Source organism: Heterodontus francisci, chromosome 26, assembly GCF_036365525.1.
Source record: "Heterodontus francisci isolate sHetFra1 chromosome 26, sHetFra1.hap1, whole genome shotgun sequence".
Taxonomy (NCBI): domain Eukaryota; kingdom Metazoa; phylum Chordata; class Chondrichthyes; order Heterodontiformes; family Heterodontidae; genus Heterodontus; species Heterodontus francisci.
In genome coordinates, this window is record NC_090396.1 from 29,614,599 (window position 1) to 29,637,557 (window position 22,959).

The following is a 22,959-nucleotide window of genomic DNA, read 5'->3' on the forward strand; positions in this document are numbered from 1 at the left end:
GGCCCTCTGTGCCTGTTTGGCCCCATCAGTCTGGAACTCTCTGTCCTCAATGCCCTCTCGTACAAGACAACCATCACCTGCCTGATGCTTTGATGGGCAGCCTCTTGCGATATGCCACGAGGTTCACTACACCCCTTGAAAAAACTCAGAAGCAAAGAAGTTCAGCATTACTTGTCACTCCCACAGCTACTGCAAGACTGCGACCATGTGCCCGATGAGGCCTGAGGTACTCCTCTACAATAGCACACAAGTCAGCAACCAATTGCCTTGAAAGAGGCAGCTTCCGGTGACACTGCTGCTCCGACATATCCAGGAAGCTGATTCTTTGGCAGTGGACTCCATGATGAGCGTCTGGCCTTCGTGCCCTCTCTTGCCCTGGTGCATCACCTCCGCGTCCTTCATTACCAAGGGGCTGGATCAGTTGTTGGAACTACTTGCCACCAGGTCTAAGTAGGTGAGCTCCATGTCCAGGGATGGCCTTACTTGCCTCTGTACCAGCTGCCTGGACCCTCCTGCTATGACCAGTTGACCCCTGTAGGTGCACTCCCCCCATACCCCCAATTGCACCAGCACCTGCACATTAAGCTCTCTGAGTGCTGCTCACACTTTAGGCGCTGTGTGCTCCTTCCCTGTTATTCAGTATTAGCAGTTGCTCCCACCTCTATGACCTCTGCACTGTCGCCACCTCTTCAAATGTACTTGTGGCCTTGTGTGTTTCCCATGCCTCCCCTTCAAAATCTCAGTCTGCACTTCAACAAGCTCTCAATTGGCTCGTTTGCACCCTCAATTAATGGCCCACCACAGTCACTGGGAACCGCGTCAGGAAGCCAGCATGCCACGTGGCAATCCGATTTTGCCAGCACACCCGCCTCCAGTCCCGCCTCCACATCGCTACAAAAATTCAGCCCAAATCTTCTGTTGTCACTTCGGGAAGGTGAGAATACATGCAACAATCCTGCACAAAAAGGCAGGCCAGAAACTGAGCCTCATACTCAGAGCTACTGTAAATAATTTATAATTCTTCACAAGGGTTAAGAAAATTTACCATCAGTCAAAAAGAGGAAGAGCCACATCTCCCTGATCAGTTTTCAGATCTCCATTTGGAGCTTTGCTATTCTCAATAAACAAGAGGTTATTCATTTCATTTTAGGGATCTAATAAAACAGCAGAAATTTGAGACAAAGGGCAGCATATTTTAGTAAAGCTTTCCATTCATGATTTCACTGCAGTCAGTCGTCTATATAATTTGACCCAAGAGATTAATAAATTAACAGAAACTCAGTTTCACAGAACTTACTTGCATCAAAATATCTGTAGGCGCCATTTAAATTATTTTTACTGCAAAAATAATTATATATTTCAACACAAAGAAATATGTGAGCCTATAACTGAGTTTATTGCACACAGCGATATCTTACAAGAAGTGGAACAGAACTGCTGAAACTGATCTGACTCAATTCCAAAACTAACAGGCTAAATATGCACTGCTTAGCCCATCTCACCACAAAACAATTACAAATATTGTTGAGAAAGTACTCCAAGAAGAATGGTCACTCTTCAGATATCAAGTATAAGAGACTGCAAGAATAATTGTCAGAACAGTTTTATTCCACTTCAGTGTTATTAGCCCTTTAGATGGCAATCCTGATATTTGTTACCTCTACACTCGAGTATTCCAATGTTCTCCTGGCCAGTCTCGCAGTCTTGCAAAATTTCAGCTTATCCAAACCTCTGCTGCCTGTACCCTAACTTGCACTAAGTTGAATTTACCCATTCCACCTGTGCTCACTGGCCTATAATAAAAACAGAAAGTGCTGCAAATACTCAGCAGGTAAGGCAGCATCTGTGGAGAGAGAAGCAGAGTTAACGTTTCAGGTCCGTGCCCTTTCATCAGAACTGGCAACGGTTAGAAAAGAATTAGATTTTAAGCAAATGGAAGGGGGGGTGTGGGTTGGTGGGAAAGAGAACAAAAGGATGGTGTGTGATAAGGCAGAGGGCAGGAGAGATTGAATAACAAACCTGACATGGGATAAAGGCAAGGAACATGTTAATGCTTGTGGTGAAAGACAAAGCATTAGTCCAGAGAGATTGTTAATGACAGAATAATGAGAAGCTCGGTCCACATGCAAAACAGGCACCTGCTTAAAAATAAAATAAAATAATAAAAAATAGAAAAATATTTTTAAAAAAAGGCCAGTCATGCTCTGAAATTGTTGATCTCAAAGTTCAGTCTGCGAGGCTGCAGAGTGCCTAATCGAAAGATCAGGTGCTGCTCCTCGAGCTTGCCTTGATGTTCACTAGAACACTGCAGCAGGCCAAGGAAAGAAATGTCAGCATGACAGCAGGGGTGTGTTGAAATGGCAAGCAACTGTAAGCTCGGGGTCATGTTTTGGGACTGAACGGAGGTGTTCTGCAAAGTGACCACCCAATCTGCATTTGGTCTCCCTAATGTAGAGGTGACCACATCATGAGCAGCAAATACAGTATACTAAATTGAAGGAAGTACAAGTAAATCGCTGCTTCACCTGGAAGGAGTATTTGGGGCCTTGGATGGGGAGGAGAGAGGAGGTAAAAAGAACAGGTATTACACCTCCTGCGATTGCATGGGAAGGTGTCTTGGGGAGGGGATGAGGTGTTGGGGGTGATGGAGGAGTGGACCAGGGTGTTACAGAGGGAAGGATCCCTTTGGAATGCTGACAGGGAGGGGAAGGGAAGATGCGTTTGGTGGTGGCATCATGCTGGAGGTGGCGGAAATGGCGGAGGATGATCCTTTGGATGTGGAGGCTGTTGAGGTGGAAAGTGAGGACAAGGGGAACCCTGTCACAGTTCTGGGAGGGAGGGGAAGGGGTGAGAGCAAAAGTGTGGGAAATAGGTCAGACACAGTTGAGGACCCTGTCAACCACAGTGGGGGAATCCTCGTTTGAGAAAAAAGGAAGACAAATCAGAAGTGTTGAAATGGAAGGTTGCATCATCAGAACAGATCATCATCGCTGACCGACATTGGCTCCTGCAATGTCTCACTTTTAATATTTTCATCCTTGTTTTCAAAACCCTCCATAGCCTCACCCTTCCCTATCTTGTAATCTCCTCAAGGCCCACAACCCTCTGAGACCATGGCCTGAAGAAGACCATGGACACCAGCACCGAAAGGTGAGTGGGGAATGGGCCCCTTGCCCCTCCAGGTCACATGGTGGCAAAGTGGCTGTCTGCCGATGGTAAGATCCAGTGGTAGGAAACCCTGAAGTGGCAATTAATTAAGGGCCTCAATTGGCCTGGGACAGGCAGGCCATCTTCAACCTTCTCTGCTGCTCGTAAAATGGCAGCAAGGGCAGGGAGGTGCTGGGAACAGCACCTCCCACTCGATTTTATGCCACCTCCTTCCCCCCCCCTTGTCTCTAGTCTGCTCCTGGGGTGGTGGGGGGGGGGGGGGGGGGGGGGGGAGGTATAATTTCAACCCACTTCTTTTGTCCAATTCTGGCCTCTTGCGCATCCCTGATTTTCATCGCTCTATCATGGGTGGCTATGCCTTAAGTTGCCTAGGCCCCAAGCTCTCGAATTCCCTCCCTAAACCTCTCTACTTTTCTCTCCTCTTTTAAGATACTCTTTAGAACTTACCTTTTGACCAAGCTTTTGGTCGCCTGTGCTAATATCTCCTAATGTAGATTTTGTTTGATAAGAACTTAAGAACTAGGAGCAGGATTAGGCCATCTGGCCCCTCGTGTCTGCTCCGCCATTCAATAAGGTTGATCTGATTGTGGCCTTAACTCCATTTTCCTGCCTGCTCCCCATAATCCTCGACTCCCTTGTAGATCAAAAATCTGTCTAACTCAGCCTTGAATGTGTTTAATGATCCAGCCTCCACTGCTGTCTGGGGAAGAGATTTCCATAGATTAATGACCGTCTGAGAGAGGAAATTTCTTCTCATTTCCATCTCAAAAGGGAGACCCCTTATTTTGAAACTGTTCCACCTAGTTCTAGATTCCCCAAGGGAAAATATCCTCTCAGCATCTACCCTGTCAAGCCCCCTCTGAATCTTCTATGTTTCAATAAGATCATCTCTCATTCTTTTAAACTCCAGTGGGTGTAGACCCAACCTGCTCAACCTTTCCTTGTAAGACAACCCCTTCATCCCAGTAATTAGCCTAGTGAACCTTCTTTGAACTGCTTCCAATGCAAGTATATCCCTCCATAAGGAAGGAGACCAAAACTTGTACAGTTGTTGCAAGACTTCCCCATTTTTATACCCTACCCCCTTTGCAATAAATGTCAACATTCTATTTGCCTTCCTCATTACTTGCTGTACCTGCATGCTAACCTTTTGTGATTCATGTACAAGATCCCTCTGGACTGCAGCATTCTGCAGTCTCTCTCCAAATAAATTATATTTTACTTCTCTATTCTTCTGGCCAAAGTGGACGATGTCACCTTTTCCTGCATTATACTCCATCTGTCTAATTTTTGCCCATTCACTTAACCTATCTATATCTCTTTGCAGACACTTTGGGCTGAATTTTATGGGCCCACCTGAGGCATGTTCTAAGGTGGAAGACCCATAGTTTTGCAACAAGAGATGGGGGAGTGAGGGGTAGGGCGGAGGGCACAACTGCTTTCCGTCGCAACACAATTTTGTCGGGGGTGGGATAGGTTGAAGACGGCCTTCCTGCCCAGAGGCTAATTGAGGTCCTTAAGAGGCCTAACAGCCACAAGAGCTTCTTCCAACTTCACCACTAGCATTAAGCCAACGGCGATGGTGGGCAGGGGGGGGGCCTCCTTGACACAGGAAGGTCGTCCAGTAAAACAAGGTGACCTGCCTGAAAGCTTGGAGGGGGCCCTCATCCATGGGCAATCTGAGGCCCACAGAGGGCTCCCTCCAGCAAACAAAACAACTCCCTGTACCCCCCTCCCCCTATATTCAATGCCTACCCTAGCCCCACGATCTGGGGTCTTCCGGACAATCCCCGGCAATCCCGTCTCACTAACCGGAGTTCTGGGTCTCCAATGCTGGGCCTGGATCCAAGCCCTCTGCAGTACCAGAAGTGGCCAAAGCTACTGGTGGTGCTGCCAATTCTGCTGAGCTGCTGGCCCTGTAATTGTCCGGCGACTCTTAAAGGGACAGGGATCCTGGCGCCGTGCTGTTAATTGGCCCGGCACAATGGAATCGCGCTGGGGTGGGGTTGGGGGTGCTCCAGTTTGCCGAGGCAGGATTCTCCCTGCCTTTACGGCCCAGCACTGGGAGCCCTTTGTGTCCTCCTCAAACTTGCTTTCCTATCTATCTTTGCATTGTCTGCAAATTTGGCTACAATACAGTCGGTCCCTTCATCCAAGTCATTAATACTGAACTTAAACAGATGAAGCCCTAGCACTGATCCCTGCGGCACTCCACCAGTTAAAGTTTGCCAACCTGAAAATGCCCCATTTATCCCGACTGTTTCCTGTTGGTTAACCAATCCTCTATCCATGTTACTATATTATCCCCAACACCATATCTTATGTAGTAACCTTTTATGTGACACCTTGTCAAATGCCTTCTGGAAATCCAAATACACTACATCTACTGGTTCCCCTTTATCCACCCTGCTTGTTACATCCTCAAAGAGCTCTAATAAATTTGTCAAACACAACTTCTCTTTCATAAAACCATGTTGAATCTGCCAGATTGCATTATGATTTTCTAAACGTCCTGTTACTATTTTCTAACTAATGGATTCTAGCATTTTCCCAATGACAGATGTTAGGCTAACTGGTCTATAGTTTCCTGCTGTCTGTCACCCCACACCTCCCCCCCCACTGCCTTTTTGAATAGTGGTGTTATATTTGTGCGTTTCCAATCTCCTGGGACCTTTACAGAATCTAGGGAATTTTGGAAGATTACAAACAATGCATCCACTATCTCCTGTGGATTGCCTTGGGACATTTTAATGCATTAAAGGTGCTATATAAAATGCAAGTTTTATAAGTGATGTTGATGCTGATAGTCACTGGTTGTAGAAATCTAGCATTAAGGTTGATCACACTTTACATAAAGTTACTTGCTTGTGAAAATTCACACATGTTGACTGAAATAAATTGGAATTTAAATTTTTTGTATCTCCATTAAGAAGCACCAAGTGGAAACTGGGAACTTCCCTACTGATTGGAAAGAAATGGTCAGTGCTCCTGGATGTCCCTCCTTGTAACTGTCTAGAGTCTCCAGACCAACCTTTCCCTGGCCAAACCATTAATCAGAGGAATAAAGAGAAGATCATCAATTAAGCATTGACTGCAAAAATAAAATACAATATATAATGCAGCTTGGTTAAAATACTTGAGCCATATCTCAGTGCTGGCATCCATGATCTTTACAAACAATCAGTGACAAAAGAAATTCAATGTGGGCAAGTGGAACATAACATGTATGCGAGATCATATTAAATGGACCAATTACTGCAAAACACTGAAAAGCAGCAAGGTCTATTGTGGATAAACCTCTGAAACAGCCAGTCAAGTATTTGACTTCAGAAAAAAATACAGAACCATTCAATTCTGTGATCATTTCTGTTCACTGTGCATATCAAGGATTTGGCCGAGAGGGAGCGGTGCCAAAATTTGCAGCTGATACCAAAAAAAAGCAACGAAGTTTAAGACCAAAGGGATATTAATATCATGGAGGAATGGGCTAAAAAGTGGCAGATGGAATTCAATATCAGTAAGCATGAGACGTACATTTTATTCAGAAAAAAAAAGCAGTAATTATACTCAATGTAAGGAGGCTCAGTGCTTTGGAAAAGCAGAGTAAGGCTACAAGTTCTCTGAATATTAAAGGCAGCACCATAAGGGCATAAATAAAATTAAAGGAATTCTAAGTTTCATCTCAAGAGGTATAGAATATAAATGCCAGGTTGTAATTAAGAGCCTATATGAAACTTCATTAGACCTCAGTTATAAGTGTTGCATGCAATATTGGGTCCACACTGCAGGAAGGACAATGAGCCTTCAGCAAGAGTACAGCTGGGATGCTGCCTGGTATGAGTAAGTACAAATATGAGCGATTGGGTCTTTGATCATTAGATTACTGGGTGATATAACAAAAGTTTTTAAAATTATGACAGAGTGGAACAGTATAAATAGAAGCTGCTTCCAGTAGTTGAGGGGTCCAGAACAAGGGCCCGTAGATACAGGATTAAATGTAAAAGAACAGTCAGCAGGAGAAACAGCTTCACACAGAGAGCTGTGAGGCTGTGGAATTCACTTCCAGAGGTAGTAGTCGAGGCAGAAACTTTGGGCTGGAGTTTCAAACCCCCATGAGTGCAAGAACGGTTGCGAATGAAATTTGAATACTCCGTTCCGGAGGCTGGCGATGGGTCCTGCCACATCTGGAACGCAATGATATTTTCAATGTGTCGCTGGCAGGGAGACAGTGGGTCAGGTGTACGCCTTCAATTAAGTCCCTCTTGAGCTCATTAACAGGCTTGTCAGTATCAGCAATTTTTAAAGGCTGGGAACGGGGAAGACACCTTGGGGGAACACGGCAGAGTTGTGAAGACATGAACACTTTTGAGGGCCATGAGGGCTATGGGAAGGGCTGATTAAATTAATTCATTAGCAGCAAATAAAGCTTAGCCGCTCCACATGAGACTATTGCCGCAGCTGGAAGAATTCAATGTCGCAGTGGAGAGTGGCAGGGAAGTGGAGAGGGAAGTGAGCCCGCTGGCATCACTTTGGCAGCTGGGGTTGGCACGGAAAGGCCTGGTGAATGTACAAAGCCCAAAGCCCAGCTGAGGGAAGTCAGATGGAAACAGGCCACTCTGACATTGGACAGAGCAGCCAGGATGAGCTGCAGCAGATGTGACCTCCTGGACAGCAGGAGGCCAGAGGAGGACAACGGAGAACTGCAAGGGAACGCATTCTCAAGCCCACACAGGCCCTCCAAGATCCCTGGTGACTCATTTATGCATTGCTGCCGCTTGTCTTGAAAAACTGCATCCAATTCCACATGCTGCCTCCTTAGTGCTTCTGGAGCTTCGACTTGGGGGCCAGACTCACTCCCAGGCCAATTCTTATTTATCATCTAAAAACAGCACCACGTCAGCGACATAAATGCTCTGGTCATCGGGGTCCCAACCCAAAAACAAAAATTCAGCCCTATGTCAGCATTCAAGATCAGATTGTTAGCTGGATAAAGAAAGTGGGGGAGGTGGGGGGGGGGGGGGGGAGGTTAAAGAAGTATGACAAGTTGGGTGAGTGGGCAAATGCATGGCAGATGCAGTATACGTGGATAAATGTCAGGTTATCCACTTTGGCTGTAAAAACAGAAAGGCAGATTATTATCTGAATGGTGATAGATTGGGAAACGGGGAGGTGCAACGAGACCTGGGTGTCCTTGTACACCAGTCACTGAAAGCAAGCATTCAGGTGCAGCAAGCAATTAGGAAGGCAAATGGCATGCTGGCCTTCATGGGAAAGAGGATTTGAGTACAGGAGCAAGGCTGTCTTACTGCAGTTATACAGGGCCTTGGTGAGACCACATCTGGAGTATTGTGTGCAGTTTTGCTCTCCTTATCTGAGGAAGGATGTACTTGCCATGGAGGGAGTGCAAAGAAGATTTACTAGGCTGATTCCTGGGATGGCAGGATTGACGTATGAGGAGAGATTGGGTCGACTAGGCCTATATTCACTGGAGTTTAGAAGAATGAGAGGGGATCTCATAGAAACCTATAAAATTCTAACAGGACTAGACAGGCTAGACAGGCTAGATGCAGGGAGGATGTTCCCGATGGAGGAGCCCAGAACCAGGGCTCACAGTCTCAGGATATGGGGTATGCCATTTAGAACCGAGATGAGGAGAAACTTCTTCACTCAGAATGTGGTGAACCTGTGGAATTCTCTACCGTAGAAGGCAGTGGAGGCCAAATCATTAAATATATTGAAGAAGGAGATAGATATATTTCTTAATGCCAAAGGGATCAAGGGATATGGGGAAAAAGTGGGAACAGGGAACTGAATTAGGCGATTAGCCATGATCTTTTTTGAATGGTGGAGCAGGCCCAAAGGGCCAAATGGTCTACTCCTGCTCCTATTTTCTATATTTCTATGGGTGGGTAAATGTGATTAAAAGTATTTGTTCACACTGAAAGTAAATGGCAATATGGGTGAAGGGCCGATTTGTGTGTTGGAACTTTTATATAATTCTACTGAATGTAAAGTTGTTTCCAACTGTAAGATAACTGATTGATCTTCCTTCATCATTCAATACTGGATTCTTAGAAATCCTAATGACAACATTATATGAAAAAGTGCAAGTCCACAGCATGAAAATTTGTAACAAAAACAAGAAATGCTGGAAATACTCAGCAGGTCTGGCAGCATCTATGGAGAGAGAAGCAGAGTTAATGTTTCAGGTCAGTGACCCTTCTTCAGAACTGGCAAATATTAGAAATGTGAAAATTTGTGTACTTTTTTGTAATTGAAATGACAGCTGTATCTCATGTGGCATAGAACAGGTATACCCTGTGAAGGAACTGCAGCAAAATATGCAATAACAGCATCTGATGGTTCTAGTTTAAAGGCTTGCACTAGGAGTGCTTAGACGCCAACAATGTGCTCATCTTTTGGCTCTGCCTTTTGCAATGCTGTTGACATTCCCAGTAGTTCTCCAGTGCTCTGGTATCTTACATTCTTTCTGTCTGTTTAATCATTGCTATCAGTCAAAGACTAAATTAAACTTCAAAAAAGTAAAAACCTCTCGGCTTTCTTTTTTCTTCGTGTCACAAGCATTGAATAAACAGTTATTAATAAACCAGGCCAATAGTTTGGGGAAGTTACTGTAGGACTTGCAGTCCAAATGGATAATGCTGGACGTCCTAAGTCATTGGGATGTACACTGGAGTATACAACAAAAACATGAGCAACCAAGTCTGATATACATAACCACACAATTAAAATAGCTGCTTTGTAAATATTTAGATTGCAATTTTTCCCCACACATATTATTGAAAGAATATACAATCACAGAAAATGCAAATAATAAATCATTTCAGTAAATTACTAAAACATTAGAACTTGCTTACAGATCTATTATGGGATTAGTTACAGGAAAACTAAAGCAGATACTGGGGTAGTAGACCGGCTACAAACTAAAATCCCCATGATGCAGAAGTAAATTCCAGGCTTATTACTCTCTAGCAACATGACAATTGTAAACAAATAGAACATTGTTCAGCTTTGTTGTACTTTTCATTTATAAATAAATCAATATATTAATAAACAGTAACAGGAACCCTGCTTACTACCATTATCAGCTCATCTAGTTTCAAAAGACTTACAAATGCTGAAGTGACACAAAAATTGGTGGTGTCGTAAATAGCGAGGATGAAAGCCTTAGATTACAGGACGACATCGATGGGCTGGTAAGATGGGCAGAGCAGTGGCAAATGGAATTTAATCCTGAGAAGTGTGAGGTGATGCATTTTGGGAAGACTAACAAGGCAAGGGAATATACAATGGATGACAGGACCCTAGGAAGTACAGAGGGTCAGAGGGACCTTGGTGTACATGTCCATAGATCACTGAAGGCAGCAGCACAGGTAGATAAGGGGGTTAGGAAGGCATATGGGATACTTGCCTTTATTCGCCAAGGGATAGAATATAAGAGCAGGGAGATTATGATGGAGCTGCATAAAATGCTAGTTAGGCTACAGCTGGAGTACTGTGTACAGTTCTGGTCACCACACTATAGGAAGAATGTGATTGCACTGGAGAGGGTGCAGAGGAGATTCACCAGGATGTTGCCTGGGCTGGAGCATTTCAGCTATGAAGAGAGACTGGATAGGCTAGGGTTGTTTTCCTTAGAGCAGACAAGGCTGAGGGCAGACCTGATTGAGGTATACAAAATTATGAGGGGCATAGATAGGGTAGATAGGAAGAAACATTTTCCCTTAGCGGAGGTGTTGGTAACCAGGGGGCATAGATTTAAGGTAAGGGGCAGGAGGTTTAGAGGGGATTTGAGGAAAACATTTTTCATCCAGAGGGTGGTTGGAATCTGGAACACACTGTCTGAAAGGGTGGTAGAGACAGGAACCCTCACAACATTTAAGAAGTATTTAGATGAGCACTTTAAACGCCATAGCATACAAGGCTATGGGCCAAGTGCTGGAAAATGGGATTAGAATAGATAGGCTTGATGGCTGGCGTGGACACGGTGGGCCGAAGGGCCTGTTTCTGTGTTGTTTAACTCTATGACTCTAAACTGAGGTCAACACAGGACTTCTGCTTTGGATGCACCGTCAATGTAATGGAATAACTTGGATGAAAAAAGGAACTACTTTGTTTACGCCAGCCCAACCATCTAGTCTTTGATGTTCAGTACTCACCATTGGTAGTCAACAGAGTTTAGCTGTAGTCATGGATTAAGCTAGATTGTAAAAAAGAATTCTGCAGTCCAACTCACTTATGTCAAAGTTTTAGGCATGATGGGGTGCTTTTCAACCATGTGCCAACATTGTCACCAACACAGTGATAGACATTTTGGCTAACATGGGAAAAAGCAAATATACAAGTATTTGAGTTACAGTAATTTAAACCAACAAACAGGCAGTTTGAAGAATAAACTCAATTTTACTGTAAGCAGTCAACACCCAATAAAAATGCATTTTTGGAATAATTCTACTCATAATGTTTTGTTCAAAACTTCCAAAGCATCTATATATTTTTATTGTACTTCCTTAATTGCACTTCTAAATGACTTAGCTTTAATTTGAAGATTAAGTAAACAATTCTATAAATTTGAGCAAAACTATTTCATTTCCCATAATTTAAAAGAAATACAGTTAATTTTTGTTTTAAGGTAAAAATGTTGTGCTAACGCAGCTAATATTCATTTTTAAACAATGTGAAATACACCCTTTAATTAGTTGTGAAATGAGATTGTCATTTTAGCTAAAGATTTCTTTTTAAATCATTTCTTTGTTTTCACTTCCTTCAAGCCAAGATTCTTCAAGCCCCACATAACTCCACCTGCACCACCACCAGACTTGTCCTTTATTCTTCCAGTTTCTGGAATTTTCAGTCATATATTATGTTTTTATTCTGAGTTTTCTTGCCATTAATATGTTCATGTAAAACAGACATGACCAACCAACATGTAATGAGCAAAATTTGGCTCTTCTTTCATTGATGTTTGGCTTTGTGAATGCTCTTGGCAATTGGATCACATTAAATCTCACTATGGCAGATGCAGAAAAAAAGAGCATGTCCTACTTTAAAATTAAACATAATAATTACCGTTTGATTCTTCCCATATCTTGTGCTATCTCCATGAATCAGGCTTAAAACAATTGGCAATGGTAAACTGTTCTCAAGTCTTCACATGGCAGTGTTGGAGATCATTAATGCTCCACAAAGGCTGAGGCAACTATTTTCAGACTACCAACAGAAAAACACAGCTTGTTAACACAGGATCGGTTTCAACTGGGCATACTTCCCCTTTTTTTCCAGATGGTGATGGTGGGTGAGGGGAGGGGGGCTTTGAAAGGGCCAGGAAAGAATCTTCATGTTTCATGCTCAGCTGGGCTTGTATCAGCATGGGGTTTAGAAGAGCAAGAGGCGACTTGATTGAAACATATAAGATTCTCAGGGGTCTTGACAGGGTGGATGTGGAAAGGATGTTTCCTCTTGTGGGAGAATCTAGAACTAGGGGTCACTGTTTAAAAATAAGGGGTCACCCATTTAAGACAGAGATGAGGAGAATTTTTTTCTCTCAGAGGGTCGTGAGTCTTTGAAACTCTCTTTCTCGAAAGGCGGTGGAAGCAGAGTCTTGAAATATTTTTACGGCAGAGGTAGATAGATTCTTGATAAGCAAGGGAGTGAAAGGTTATTGGGGGTAGGCGGGAATGTGGAGTTGAGGTTACAATCAGATCAGCCATGATCTTATTGAATGGTGTAGCAGGCTCGAGGGGCCGAGTGGCCTACTCCTGCTCCTAATTTGTATGTTCATATGATCTCTTAGCCCCAGAAACATTGTAGAGGTGCCAACACCAATCAAAGGACTATCATATGAGGACTTGTAAAAAAGTTAGATTTCATGCAATTATTTTCCATTTAAAAATTGACACAGGGGCTACGGCCCTTCCCATGATGACTGGAGAATATTGCCATTGAGTATTCTACTCAACTATGTTATCTGAACTTCACAGAACTGTTACTAGCCTTAACTTAAAATCTGTGCAGGAAACAAAAAGCAATAGGACTTCAAATTGTTAATAAATTTGTGAACTCAATAAATATGTTTATATTTCATTTCTGTAGCTTGTGCAGAAACTTTGGCAGTGCTTTATTAGATTATATAACAGGACACAGAGAATGGTATATAACTGCAGCTACAGTACATTTTAATGGCCACTGTACAACCTGCAGATTTTTTTTTTTTTACCTGAGGTCTAATGACACTCAGAGCTACAAGGTGCATACTTTAAATCAAATTCACGGATGTAGAGTGCCATGCTGTTCCCAATAGCTGGACCAGAGGTTGATGGAACTTACGCTCCCGCCGCAAATCCCGTTTCCCACGCAATTTTGTATTTAAATTAGCCATGCAGCGACGGGCACGGAGAACAGGTAGGATCATGTGGCAGAAATGGCCTTTCATTAGTGGAACCCGCTATCACTGCCCCCAAGCACCACGATCGCCACAGATATAAAATATTCTGTGCTTGCAGCCACAAGGAGCAGCAGCCTTCCTTTCATGCAAGTATTTTCAGACTAACTTAAATTTTAGCTTTTGCTTTAATCAAAATGTTTTTGCCTCCCTTATTTTGTGAAAGTTGCCACCAACTTCAGATCATTTATTTTCCCTACAGCCACGGTTCAGTGATGCCTGCCTGAGGTTCTCCTCTAGGCCATCAGGGAAAAGCGGGAGGTCCTCTTCCTGCAGATGGAATACGAAGACCCTTCCACCTCACCCAGATGCCCTGGATGGAGGCAACTGAGGAGGTCTCGAACTGTGGGCTAACACTTGGAACATGAGTGCAGTGCTGCAAGTGCATCAATGACTTGCTCAGATCAGCGAGCGTAAGTGGTCCTGGCGAAGCTGCTCCATTGTTTTCTTCCATGGCTCTGTGTCTTTAAGGCAGACGGTACGCAAGGAATGCAGTGGAATGTGTGAGCAGCCTTGGTGCCATTTACTAAATGATGAAGATTGGCATTGTTTATGTAATTGGATGTGTCATGTGGAAGCCAATGCAGAATGAGTGATGTTGATGCATGTATGCAATGGTTGGGACGCATCATTTGCCATGTCATTAAATCTGCACTGTTATAGACAGGCGAGCACACGGGGGATACTCAAGCACCAGTGCTGCAGACCCCCGGTAGGATGGAGCCATCAAGGCCCTGTACCTCCAGAGGATGTCTGCCACGATCATCCACAGCAACGGGACAGTGTACTAAGCAGACTACCTCCAGCTCAGCTGCTAATGTTGGGATAACACCTAGATGTAGTGGGAGAAAAAGGAAATTGAAACAGTTTTGATCAGGAAGGTGGCATGGGTGCTGTACAAATTGTCACGATTGCAAAGATGTGTTGAAACGTTTTTATTTCATGCAAAATTTGATCCACTCTCAGTGATGTTTTGCTTGGTTACAGATGGAAACAAAGAAGTTTTTTGGAAGCCGATGGGAGGAACGCAATGATGTTTGCAAAGCATCTCAGGAAATGTCCAGTGTCCATATCTCATTGGAATTTGAGCCTTCACTCTTCAATGTTGGCTGTTTTCCTATTGATGATTAATAACTTTTTCCAATACTGTCAAGCCTTACTTATGTTTTCTATGGTCATAACTTAATGCTGCTTGCAGTGGTGTGTAGTCGCATTCATCGCAGCCCATTGATGATTTCCAATGCCAATCACATTTAAGTGCAGCAATGCTTCTTTAAGATTGCAGAGATGAATAAGACCTCATACACAAGGGAATTTCTGTGGGGAATTGTTATGTTTCTCCTCCTAACGTTCCTTGATGATGTGGCTGACTGTTGGCTGAAACGTGCATAAACGAGGTTCTCCCTGATGTCCCTTGCATGTCACTCCAAGGCATCATTGTCATTGTTGTCCTCCTCCTCAACCTCTTCATAAACATCCTCATCTGAGGAGGACTGGTGTTCCTCCTGTTCCTTCAGAATGTTGCCACGTCCAGTTGCAAGTTTGTGCAAGACACAGCAGACAATTATTTGTGACACCCTATGTGGCCCATACTGAAGAGCCCCTCCAGACCGGTCAAGGCAATGGAATCGCATTTTCAGCATGCCAATGGTGTGTTCAATGATGGCTCTGTTGGATGCGTGAGCGACATTGTACCTCTCTTCATCAGCATTTTGGGGATGACATACTGATGTCAACCATGTGCAAAGTGGGTAACCCTTGTCACCCAGGATCCACCTGTCCACTTTGGCTGGTTCCTTGAAAACTGCTGGCAGCTGGGGGTTCCTCAAAATGTAGGAGTCACGACAGCTCCCTGGGAAACATGTGCAAACATACATGATTCTTCTGCTGTGGTTGCAAACTAGCTGTACATTTAAAGAGTGGAAGCCTTTGCGATTAATAAAGACAGCAGGCTGTTCCTAGGGAGGTGTAATGGCCATGAGTACAGTTGATCATCTCTTGCACTCAAAGGAACCCAGCAATGATGCCGAAGGCCGAAGACCTTGCTGCCTAGCTGTCCTCGTCTACAGGTACATAGATGAAATCATTGGCACATCAATACAGGACATTGGTCGCCTCTTTGATACACCTGTGGGTTACAGACTGCGAGACGCTGCATAGGTCGTCCTGGAAGGAGCCGCTGGAGAAAAAAATTGAGTGCAGCAGTCACCTTGCGAGTAACTGGCATGGGATTTCCACCGAAGCCAAGTGGCTGCAGGTCATGTTGCAGGATCCTACAAATTTCTGTGACCATCAAACATGACAGGCTTAGGCATCTCTGGCATTGCCTCGCTGACATTTGTAGGTAATTTGTCCTTGTCCTGAGGATGCGATGACGTGTCAGTGCCCATCTTCGATAAGGCTGTTCCAGGATGTTATCATTCGGAGCATCCTCACGTTCCTGTTCTGCCTATCGTTGGTGCTCAGGCATCATGAGTTGAGGGAAAAGAGCCCTCCTTAGTCACTTCCTTTGTTCTTCTTCCCCTGGTTGATAAAGCGTGTGTATGAGACCCATGTCGCTGTGTCTTTTCTGAACAATAAATCAGCAGAGCATGGCAATTCAGCCCTCTGTTACTAGTGAGCTGAAACATCGAAGCATTGAACAGTTCTCTTATATCTGCCTTCAAATTGCAGCCAGGTAGAAGACACACCCACTGTCATTTGTCTCCTCCCACTCTCCTTGCAATCCTTGAGTGTCCACATTGTTTCCATTATCTTTGGAGAGGTTGGTGCTTGTGGAATTCAGGGCAATTCATCTTCACCATCAACATCAACCATACAACAACTTGGATGTTCCACTCCACCCTCCCCAGCTCCTCGATGTACCCGAACAGCCCCAACTTTCCCTCCCTGATTACCCTTCCCTTGTTCCTCCATGTAGCCTGCACCACATGCTGTCACCCTAACCCACTGAGATGCTGCACCTGTGCTGGTGCCGAGCCTGGAGGCAAACATCCATTGCAATGCAGGTCTGGAGGTAAACATCCAATGCAATGCTGGCCTGGAGGCAAACATCCAATGCAATGCTGGCCTGGAGGCAAACATCCAATGCAATGCTGGCCTGGAGGCAAACATCCAATGCAATGCTGGCCTGGAGGCAAACATCCATTGCAATGTTGGCCTGGAGGTAAACATCCAATGCAATGTTGGCCTGGAGGCAAACATCCAATGCAATGTTGGCTTGGAGGCAAACATCCAATGCAATGTTGGCTTGGAGGCAAACATCCAATGCAATGCTGGCCTGGAGGCAAACATCCAATGCAATGCTGGCCTGGAGGTAAACATCCAATGCAATGTTGGCTTGGAGGCAAACATCCAATGCAATGCTGGCCTGGAGGTAAACATCCAATGCAATGCTGGCCTGGAGGTAAACATCCAATGCAATGCTGGCCTGGAGGCAAACATCCATTGCAATGTTGGCCTGGAGGTAAACATCCAATGCAATGCTGGCCTGGAGGCAAACATCCAATGCAATGCTGGCCTGGAGGCAAACATCCATTGCAATGTTGGCCTGGAGGTAAACATCCAATGCAATGCTGGCCTGGAGGCAAACATCCATTGCAATGTTGGCCTGGAGGTAAACATCCAATGCAATGTTGGCCTGGAGGCAAACATCTATTGCAATGTTGGCCTGGAGGTAAACATCCAATGCAATGTTGGCCTGGAGGTAAACATCCATTGCAATGCTGGCCTGGAGGTGAACATCTATTGCAATGCTGGCCTGGAGGTAAACATTCATTGCAATGCTGGCCTGGAGGTAAACATTCATTGCAATGCAGGTCTGGAGGTAAACATTCATTGCAATGCTTGCCTGGAGGTAAACATTCATTGCAATGCTGGCCTGGAGGTAAACATTCATTGCAATGCTGGCCTGGAGGTGAACATCTATTGCAATGCTGGCCTGGAGGTGAACATTCATTGCAATGCTGGCCTGGAGGTGAACATCTATTGCAATGCTGGCCTGGAGGTGAACATTCATTGCAATGCTGGCCTGGAGGTGAACATCTATTGCAATGCTGGCCTGGAGGTGAACATCTATTGCAATGCTGGCCTGGAGGTGAACATCTATTGCAATGCTGGCCTGGAGGTGAACATCTATTGCAATGCTGGCCTGGAGGTGAACATTCATTGCAATGCTGGCCTGGAGGTGAACATCTATTGCAATGCTGGCCTGGAGGTGAACATCTATTGCAATGCTGGCCTGGAGGTAAACATCTATTGCAATGCTGGCCTGGAGGTGAACATCCATTGCAATGCTGGCGTTACTTTAGCGGCTGTTAGAGAAGAGTACAGTGCTGAGATTCAAATGCACAAATCTGACTGTTGCACTCCACCTTGAAACATTCGTGAACCGGATAGCACGGGAGTATCGCTCGCCATTCACTTAATCTGGCATGTAGGACTAAATTGTAACTATGCATTGGGTCATGTTATTTAAATGAATGCAAAAGGTGAAATCTGTGCTGGGGGAACCCCAGAAGGCCGCAAACCTGCTGCCGACTTAATCCCTCTAAAATATCCTGTCATCTGGAATCCATAAAAACATCTCCCACCTAATTATATCACCCTGCACGCCACCAAATCTGTCGGGGCAGAGAGCATAAAATTCCCCCCAAAGTTTCTGTTTTCAAAAGTTGAAAGTTTTGAGACCATGCAAAAGTCATCAGGTTCCTTTTTTTGAATTAATTTGTATTAATTATTTCATGACCTGGCATGTCAATAAGTCAGTAGTTTCATACTTCAATGACGCAACCCAGGCAGAGGTCTTGCTTAGCACCAGAACCATGTTTGCACACACTCGATATGTGGAAAAGGTAAGAAAACAAACTGCAGTTCAATGTTTGATTTTGTCGAAGTCTGAATATAATAGCCAACATTTACTAATTGAAAACATTAAAATCATCTTGTTAAAAAGCTAATGTAATATTTTCCATCAACTGTAACTGCCAGCTTGACACAGTAGGTACCACCCCTGCCACTGAATAAGAAGTCCGTAGGTTGAAGCCCCCCACCAGTATGTAAACTGGATAGACTGAATAGTGAGTACAGCACTGTTGGAATTTCCTCCTTGAGATGAGGTGTTAAATTGAGGTGCCTGTTCTGATAGTTCAGGATCAAATGGCCATGTTCTTTGGGTGTACTGACTAACATTACTTCCTCCAGCTATACCATCAAAAGCTAATTAGCTAGTCATTTACTTCATTGTTGCTTCTGGCATCCTGCTCGTGAACATACTTTGCTATATAACTGTGACTATATTTCACAGAGGTTAATTGCAGTTTGAGACCTGAGACACATGATGAGAAGCAATTGAAATGCAAGTCCTTATTTTACCTGTGCACTGTTCCAGGTTTGAGGGTCAGCATTATTATATATTAACTAGAGCATGTCTACTGGAATTATTAGAGTGAGTTGTCAATCATGTTGAAATGTTCCTAATGCTAAGTTGGCTACAAACACAGCAGTATGGAAACCAGAGTGGACTCAAATCCTTCATCAATATTTACTACTTTGATAACCATTTAAGAGACACTAAGGCTGGAATTTAATCATCAGCAGACGGGAGCTGTCCACCAACTGAAAATCCGGTGGTGAACCCGCCTTCGCCTGGCCTGGGGATCCGGACTGCTTTTTGTGTTCCACAGGCCTTTAACTGGTCTGAGGCGGGACTTCCACCTCATTGAGGCAGGAAGGCCCGCCTAATGGAGCTGCCGGCTAATCAGCAGGTGAGCAGCTTTTAGTCTCAGCAGTGCCACCGGGAGCTGTGGCCACTGCTGGGACTGCAACCCAGCCATGGGAAAGAGTTGTTGGGGAGCCCGGGAATGAAGGTAAGTTTTTGGTGCCTCGCTGGGGGTGATCGGTTGGGCCCTGGTGAAGCAAGGGTGGTCGATTGAGGGATGGGGGGGGTGCGTGTTGGTGGTGGTTGGGGCAGTGGGGGCGGCCCTCCGTCGGATACAGGGTGCCTGATCATGAGGGCCCACCCCCACCCCAGGCCATCAGAAAGCCACCTGTTTTTGTCAGGCGGCTTCTCTCGTGCCTGGGCTGCCCGACCAGCCATGGGTAAAATCCCCGTGGTAGCAGGCCTTGATTGGCCTGGGTCGGGCAGGCCACTTTTCGCCGTCACCCTGCATAAAGTGACGGTGAAGGCGGGAGTGGGTCGGAAAGAGCCCCCAGAGCTTCCTGCTCCATTTTACGCCCGCGCCCCCACCACATTCCGGCTCTTTGGGTGGGGGGGGCACAAAATTCGGGCCGAAGATTCAGAGATGTCTTCACACTTGAAACACACTTCATTTAATTGTCACCACACCCTTAAATGCTGTTAATATAGTCCGTCCACAAGTCTCAGAGCTGGGGTTGTAGATTAAAAGGAACATCCCATAGACCAACTAAGATCACTATTACAACTGGCGAGGTGGCCATGCTATACTATATGAGGCAGGTTCCGACTGCCTGGCACTCCAGCAAACTCTCCCCAGTTGACAGCTCTGCAGTTTGGCTGTCAAGGGGTGGTTACCAGCTTCAATGTTGTGTGCACTACTTGCAAGGCCTGGAAACAGAGAAATGTGACCGCAAACCTTGAGGAAGCTGTCAAAGATAAGTCTACTCATTTACCAGGTACATGGCACATATAAGCAAGCCACAAAGTGTCCAGGCAATTTGATGCACATTTAGTGCTGGCCCTTTTGTAATTTGGGTATTGCAATAGTACAATGACATTTGACAGTCACATCCTCTTGATGCTAGTCAGTGAGAAAGGTGCTATGCTGACTGATGCATCAGTAATTTTTTCAATATATCTCTGTACAGCATAATGACTGATCTGTCATTTAGATCCAAAAAGAGACCAAAGTTGATTTCACTGCTCACGACTGATAGACTGTCCCAATAATACTGGATGGCTCCAGGTGTCTTTGCTACAGATGAAACAGAGACTTTAGTGGTTTCATGTTGAGTTGCAATCAATTTTCCCTGGTTATTGTCAATGTAGTCAATGTAAATATGGCTAATTGACTCCACATATCATGATACAATCTGGATCCTGCTGATTTCCTTGGCATGACGTCTTTTGTCAAGTATTATTTAAAACAAGAAATTCAATGATTGGGGTTCTTTTAAAGGAATCACAACTTCTGATTAAAATCCCCTCCAGTGGAATTGTGAGAAACACATCACAAAACTAGTCTTCTACACGGATCTTCCCTTTCTGCAGAACGCCTGGACAGAGTTTCTGTCCAGTCAGTTTCTCTGATATTGATAACAGAGATCCTGCTGATCTCACTCCTCAAACATTTCTCATGATCTGATTCAGTAAACATTAAACATTAGCTGGAAAACATACATTAATATGCTAAACTTTAGCTGAAAATTAAATTTCCTTCTGTGCTTTAGAATAAGACTTTTAATGGCTTTTCTTTAACCAATGGACAAAAGTCCTACTGGGCAGAACTTGTGTTCAAATATCAGAAATGTGGCCAGGCCTGCTACAAAAAGACACCGGACATCTCAAAGCACTTTATATCCAATGATGTACTTTTTGAAATGTAGTCACTGTTATAATGTAGGAAACGCAGCAGCTAATTTGCACCCAGCAAGCTCCCACAAACAGCAATGTGATAATGACCAGATAATCTGTTTTTGTGATATTGATTGTGGGATAAATATTGGCCAGGACACCAGGGATAACTACCCTGCTCTTTGAAATAATGCTATGGGACCTTTTACGTCCAGCTGAGGTGCCAAACAAGGACGAGGTTTAATGTCTCATCTGAAAGACTGCACCTCCAGCAGTGCAGCACTCCCTCAGTACTACGATGGTGTGTCAGCCTTGATTTTTGTGCGAAGGAGAGATTTAATCTGTCGAGTGTTAATCCTGGAAGGTGCATCTTTTTTCCCACTCCACTTAGCATTAAAAGAGTTCCAACTCAGATAAAAGATAACTCAGATACAACACGGCTAAACTAAAGTAAGGTACTGACTGACCCCTTTTCCATTCAACAATGTGGCTTAATCCCAACCCCAGAATAGTATATCCACTGTAGATTAGATTAGATTAGATTAGAGATACAGCACTGAAACAGGCCCTTCGGCCCACCGAGTCTGTGCCGAACATCAACCACCCATTTATACTAATCCTACACTAATCCCATATTCCTACCAAACATCCCCACCTGTCCCTATATTTCCCTACCACCTACCTATACTAGTGACAATTTATAATGGCCAATTTACCTATCAACCTGCAAGTCTTTTTGGCTTGTGGGAGGAAACCGGAGCACCCGGAGAAAACCCACGCAGACACAGGGAGAACTTGCAAACTCCACACAGGCAGTACCCGGAATCGAACCCGGGTCCCTGGAGCTGTGAGGCTGCGGTGCTAACCACTGCGCCACTGTGCCGCCCCACTGTGATCTTTCCATTTCTGAAGCAAACTATCCTTATGATCTGAATGAGTCTGCCAATTTAGTGCCAATTAGTGTGAATTATGAGCAGCTGTATGCTGTGGGCATGTAAGTGCCCATGAGAAACTGGAATAAGGCAGCTCAGACTAGTTTCTCTTAAGATTCTTTTAGCTGACAGACAGAGGAGACTTGTACTTCAGCATTCTGGCCTGTGTTCAATCTCAGGTCCCAAAGATGAAATAATAAGTGTTAATCCATTATGGTACCCAGCCCAAACTATTCACTTCTCCCTTAGGCACAGATTATATAGCTGAATCACAAGCTACAATCACCGTAAACTTTCAGGAAGGTACATTTTTCCGCACTTGAATACAACAACAGTTTTGCACATGATGGGGCCCCTCCTCACTTGGTAACCACTGCTTGGACTGAAGCCCATGACAACAGCAACATGTAGTTAGTACCTCGTAACTAGACATCATTTCACTGCACGTTCTCTGCAATTTCTGAGCTTGCAAGAAGATTTTCAATTGATGACAGATCACAGCAGTTACACATAATTAGTCTGAAAGACCAGATCAAATCCAAAATTTAACATCGCTGTGCAATTTCAGCCAATTTTGGCATGCCAGATCAGTGGGTCTGATATCAAGAAACAAACTAATAACAAATAGATTTCCAGAATCCAGAGTAACATCCAATTTATGGGAAAATTAACAATCATCCCAAAGGCAATTAAAAAAAGGACCGGATGCAACATATCCACACACTCCACACTGGAACAGACAATTGATTTCAAGCAATGAGAATGTGGTCAAGACGGTATGTAGAACTGTAAGACTACATTTGAGAAATGTCACGGATACCTCACAGTACCTGACATGTTTTTAA

At 44.4% G+C, this 22,959-nt stretch overlaps 1 protein-coding gene across 7 annotated transcripts in view; it reads right to left on the reverse strand.

Moving 5' to 3' along the window:
- Nucleotides 1-22,959, reverse strand: part of LOC137384241 (myocardin-like) — a 755,068-nt gene that overhangs the window by 698,241 nt on the left and 33,868 nt on the right. The window contains exon 1 of one of the 7 annotated variants that reach the window (XM_068057966.1): nucleotides 12,259-12,314. The exons of the other annotated variants lie outside the window; for them this stretch is intronic. The gene's annotated coding sequence lies outside the window, so the exon portion shown is untranslated. Of the gene's footprint in view, nucleotides 1-12,258; nucleotides 12,315-22,959 lie in introns of those variants that run through there. 7 annotated transcript variants of the gene reach the window in all.